Source organism: Cervus canadensis, chromosome 2 (genome assembly GCF_019320065.1).
Source record: "Cervus canadensis isolate Bull #8, Minnesota chromosome 2, ASM1932006v1, whole genome shotgun sequence".
In the NCBI taxonomy this organism is placed as follows: Eukaryota; Metazoa; Chordata; class Mammalia; order Artiodactyla; family Cervidae; genus Cervus; species Cervus canadensis.
The window spans coordinates 88,795,933-88,801,932 of record NC_057387.1 but is presented as its reverse complement, the minus strand read 5'-3'; positions in this window follow the sequence as shown (position 1 = coordinate 88,801,932).

The window sequence follows — 6,000 nt, the reverse complement described above, 5'->3', positions numbered from 1 at the left end:
GTCCCCAAGCCATGTGGCCGGAAAAAAAAAAATTTGTTACATTTTTAACCTGGAAATTTACCTTCCAAAAATGTATCCTATAGCAATTCTTATGTAAACAAATAAATATTTACTGCAGTTTTTGTTGTTGCTGCTGCTGTTTTTGTAATAGAAGCAACACATATCCAAGAATAAGAGCTTTAACTACAAGGCAGACATTTAAAAAAAATGAAATAGGTCTTTTCACACCAACTTTGAAAATGTTCAAATATATTGTTAAGTGAAAAAGAAAGTTGTGTAAATGACTTAATTTTTGTTTAAAAAATAACCTGTATATTCATAGAAAAAAAAAAAAAAACCTGAGAGAAAATACACTGAATTGTTAATAGTTAACTATGCGCTGGGAAGAAGAGAATGCATAAGTAGTGCATGAGGAATGTCCAGTATTTATATTACATTTTTATTTTTGTAATAGTCCTATATTATTTTTGCAAGCAGACAACAATACAAGAAAATTTTAAGGGGATGATGTCTTTACTAGACATGTTCCCTTTTATGGGTCATTTCAGAGGTTTCATACCCGTTTTATAAACGAGGTTCTGAGAAATAAAGTGATTTCAAGGTCACAGAGCCCGCCAATTCTCCCTCAGAGGTCACTTGACAGTGAGCTGACAGGACCCGCCCGAGCAGAGAGACGGGACCAATCACGTTTGCTGTGAGGTCACTTTGAAGGCCTGGGATTGGTGCTAGTGGCTAACCGGAGCCAGCGGTCAGCAACCGGGGCAGCTGCGCGTGGCAGAAAGCTCCTGAGGGTGGCGGGAGGCCTGGGGGTTGGTCTGGGGGCACTAGTAGTCCGTGCCTCAGACTCGGATGGGCTAGCCGTGGAGCCACCCTGCCCCTCTGGCTGTGGCCAGTCAGGCCCCCACGCCCGTGCCCGCATGGTCTGCAGGCGTTCTCCCTGCATCTCTCCCACCGACCGCGGGGAAAGGCAGGTCTCAGCCCTGCTCAGACTCCTTTTCAGCAGCGGTGATTACACATCACAGTCTCCGTGTGACCTGCCTGATCTGGAGCCAGCACAAGCGATTAGACACAGGCTTCAGGCAACCTCTGCTTCCCTGCTTATCCTTGAACCTCCCGCGGCTATGCTGCTGAGCTGGAAAGACCCCTGCTTTATAGAGAAAAGGAGGGAGGGAGGTCCAGAGAGAGGAAGAGGTTTGGCCCAGAGCACACAGTGAGTTAACGACAGAACCATGGGCCCTTCCTTCAGGACAGCAAATTCAATGGTAACTTTTCCAACTTTATCTTCACCTCCTCCCAACAAACAGCCTCATTCTTCTCTGTCTCTGACTTCCTCTGTGTCTCAAGCCCATAAAACATTTGAAGCAGCAAGGTTTATCAAGAATGATAAAGACTTTAGAATCCCACACTTCCTGTAAGACCTTGAACTTATCTGCCCTTATTTTTTTCTCTGCTCTGGGATATTGTTCTCTACCTTATGAGAATAAATGAGAAATTGGGAGGCAGTTTGTTATAGAGTAGTAGTTTTCAAAGTATGATCCCTGGACCATTACCACTGGAATCACCCAGGAATTTGATAGAAGTGAATACTTTTCAACCCTACAACAGATCTCCTGAATCAGAAACTTCAGGGCCCAGCAATCTATGTCTCAACAAATTCTCCAAGTGATTCTGATGCATGCTAAAGTTTGAGAACCACTAGAATACAAAGGGTAAGACTACTGGGTTTGGAGTCAATTATCAGTTCTTCTCAAAGTGTCTTCATTCTGCCCAGTACTATTTGGGAGTCCTCAAGCAAAGCATGTCATCTACATGCTCTTTAGTTCACTTACCTGTGAAATGGAGGTAATGGTTCTATCTACATAACAGTGTTGTTTATTCATTTGTTCAACACATTTTTCTTTGAGTGACTATTATATGACAGTCACTCTTCTAGGTTCTACATATACAACAGTGAACAAAACAGACAAAAATCTCTTACCTCATGTAATGTACATTCTAATGAGACTTTTGAGGATTAATTAATATAATTATCATCATGTATAAGGCTTAGTATAACATGGGGACATATTAAGCATTCAGCAAGTGGAAGCTATTATAAATGATGGGAAAAGCACTTGGAAGGGATATTCTACTAGACTTGGAAATGTTCTTTTAGACTAAGTTGTGAACTAAGAAATGTATGATTCATGCCCAGGTCATCAAACTCTTACACAGGACTTAGTGCTGAGTAGGGCTTGGTAAATATTTGATGACTATATATACAAAAGTCAGGGATTAATGATCTCTCTCTTGTCTGAATGGCTTTCCTTTATAATCCTTTAGAGTTGACAGCTCACCAATAAGTCACACCCTCCATAAACCTTCCTCTCTTCCTGCATTTGCTTATTTCACTTGGTCCAGTTATTGAAAGGTAATTTTCTCCACATTAACATGTGTTATGGGTCTGAAATGTGGTTGTTGTATGATAAATCTATATAGAGTGAATGAATGGATGCCAGAGAAGCATAGAAATATACTGGAAATAGCACTGAAATAGGAATCAGAAGGCTTCTATTCTTTTTTTTTTTTTTTAGAAGGCTTCTATTCTAATTCCTGTTCTGCCTCTTCTATAGTGTTTGGTCTTAATTTAAGTCTGTTTTTTTTTCAGATCTCCAGTCTCTTAATCTGTAACATGGAATTTACAATCCCAATTCCACCACAATGCTGAAAGGAGATAGACTAACTTTGATACCTAAGTTTTAAGAATGTCTCACACAACCGTGAATGTGTGGTCTCCTTATCTTACTCCTCAAGCAGAATTGCTAAAAGCAGTAAAGGAGATAATGTATACCTTTTGCAAACCTTAAAACACTGTAAAAATTAGATACTATTTCAAATCAAATAATCCACAACCTATAGAATTTATAGTTTGGAAACATCTCCTTATCCTTGCAACTGAAAGGGTGATCTGGAGCCTTGGCACCACTTGAGATCTTCGTAGGAATGCAGACTCTTGAGCCCCACCCAAACCAACTAAACCAGCATCTTCATTTTAGCAACACCTGAAGAATCTGCCTGCAATGCAGGAGACTGGGGTTTGATCGCTGGGTCGGGAGGATCCCTTGGAGGAGGAAATGGCAACCCACTCTAGTATTCTTGCTGGGATAGTCCCGTGGACAGAGCAGCCTGGCAGATTTCAAGAGTCAGACACAGTTTATCGACCAAACCACCACCATCTAGTGATTCAAATGCACAGTGAAGTTTGAGAAGCACTGCTGTAACTCAGGGGCTTCCCAAGTGGCTCAGTGGTAAAGAATCTGCCTGCCAATGCAAGAAGCTCAAGAGATGCAGGTTAGATCCCTGATTGGGAAGATCCCCTGGAGGAGGAAATGGCAGCCTAATTCAGTATTCTTGCCTGGAAAGAATGAACAGGGACTGTAGGGTTTGTAGGGCTATAGTTCATGGGGTTGCAAAGAGTCAGACATGACTGAGTACGCACACGTGCTGTCAATCAGACTTATAGGACATAAGCATTGAAAAGATTTGAAGATCATCTTCAACTCTCTCATTTTACAGATGAGTACACTGGAGCCCTGCAATGAAAGGGACTTGTCTTTCTAAAACTGTGTCACCCACACCTCACATTGCAAACCAGTGGTTTCACATTGCCCACATCCTTAGCTCAGCATCATCTGGCTGCTGCTGACTACTCCCCATACAGACTAGACAAACCAATCACTCTGACCCCTATTCCTCTGCTCTAAAGTCTTTGGGCTATTTTCTCTATGTGGGCTACTCTTTCTACTTCACTCCAGGCTCTTGGCACCAGCTCAGACTATGATAGCCCACAGCTCTCATTTAGGACACTTATCTAACCTTTACTGTTGACAGCGGACATGGTTAGCCAGCTGAGGTCTCCTCTGCCTCCTGAAGCACTGTGGTCATTATCTGTCCTTACAGTACTTATTTTACCAGACTGTGAGCTCCTTAAGGATTGAAACCAGGGTTCAGGTCGCAACACAGAGTCAGACACCTTGTAAGAGCTCAGTTTATCCCAATGTGACTAGTGTTCTCTAGCATGTCTTCCAGGTCCAACTTTCTACATTTTTCAACTGTGAAACCCCAGAGAGCAGGGACTTGATATTCCTTCTCTTTCTGTCTCACTCATGAGAGTCAGTGCGCAGTAGGCACTGACCGCCACCCAGGCTGACTTGTTCAGCTGTTGGTGACAGTAGACATTCCCATGATGTGCCCCTCAGAGTGGTTCATTGCAGCGTGTTCAGAGGAGTCCAAGTGACGCAGCAGGGTGCAACACCAAGGGTAGGGAAGGGATTAGCCTCCAGAATAAATCATTTCAACTCTAGGCTGAGATCTAGTGCCTTCTAAAAATGCTCACAAGAAAAGGGAATCCTCCTACTGTGGTGGGAATGTAAGTTGGTGCAGCCACTATGGAAAACAGAATAGAGTTTCCTTAGAAGACTAAAAATAAAGTTACCATATGATCCAGCAATCCCACTCCTAGGCATGTATCTGGTGAAAACTATAATTTAAAAATATACATGCACCCAAAACTTCATAGTACTGCTATGTACAATATCCAAGACAGGGAAGCAACCTAAATGTCCATCTACAGATAAATGGATTAAGAAGATGTAGTATATTTACACAATGGAATATTACTCGGTCATAAAAAAGAATGAAATCTTGCCATTTGCAGCAACATGGGTGTACCTGGAGATTATCAGACTAAATGAAGTAAGTCAGAAAGACAAATACCATATAATATAACTTATATATGGAATCTAAAATACTACATAAATGAACATATTTTTGAAATAGAAACAGACTGACAGACATAGAAAAACTTATAGTTACTAAAAGGGACAGGGGATGATAAAAGGATAAATTGGGAGTTTGGGATTAGCAGATACAAACTATTATATATAAAATAGATAAACAACAAGGTCCTACTGTTTGGCACAGGGAACTATATTCAATATCTTCTAATAAACAATAATGGAAAAAGATACAAAAAAGAATATGTACATGTATATATAACTAAATCACTTTTCTGTATACTAGAAACTAACACAACATTATAAATAAACTATACTTCAATTTAAAAACTAAAATAAAAATTTTAATGTACAGGATAAAATTATGTACTTTGCAAAATATTTTAAAAGTGTTCACAAGATTCCAAGCTGTGTCCCAAAAGTCAATTCCTGAGGCTTCCCATCTCTATACAAGAACTGATACAAGTAGGTGCTCAGTACATGTTGATGAATGAATAAATGATTGACTGGGTAAATTGTTGTGGATTTCTAAATGCAACCAAATGCTTTCAAAAAAAGCAGTTGTGGGAATTCCCTGGTGGTCCAGTGGTTAGGAGTCTGCACTTTCACTTCTGAGGTCTTGTGTTCAATCTCTGGTGGGGGAACTAAGATACCACAAGCCACATGGTTCCACCAAAAAAAAAAAAAAAGAGAAAGAGGCAGTTGTGCAGGGGAGAGTTATAAGCAGATGTCACATAGCATTAATGATGGACTGTTTAAGTACTTTACCTTTGCCCACAGTTCAGTTCAGTTCAGTCGCTCAGTCGTGTCCGACTCTTTGCGACCCCATGAACCGCAGCACGCCAGGCCTCCCTGTCCATCACCAACTCCTGGAGTCCACCCAAACCCATGTCCATCGAGTCGGTGATGCCATCCAGCCAGCTCACCCTCTGTCGTCCCCTTCTCCTCCTGCCCCCAATCCCTCCCAGCATCAGGGTCTTTTCCAGCGAGTCAGCTCTCCGCATGCCCTGTGCGATCTGACTCAGCCTGCCTTGCCAGCTTTGTCCCTTCCCCTCCCATACATACAGTTTTTGCCTCGTCCCCAAAGATCTGTAGCCCCTAAACATGTCATCTGCTTTCATGTTCCAGTGCCTTCACACACATGTTTTCCTATACCTAGAGTCCTTTCTCTTCCCCTCTTAATTTAGGGAACTCTTATTTGTCTTTCAAAGACCTGGTTAAGTGG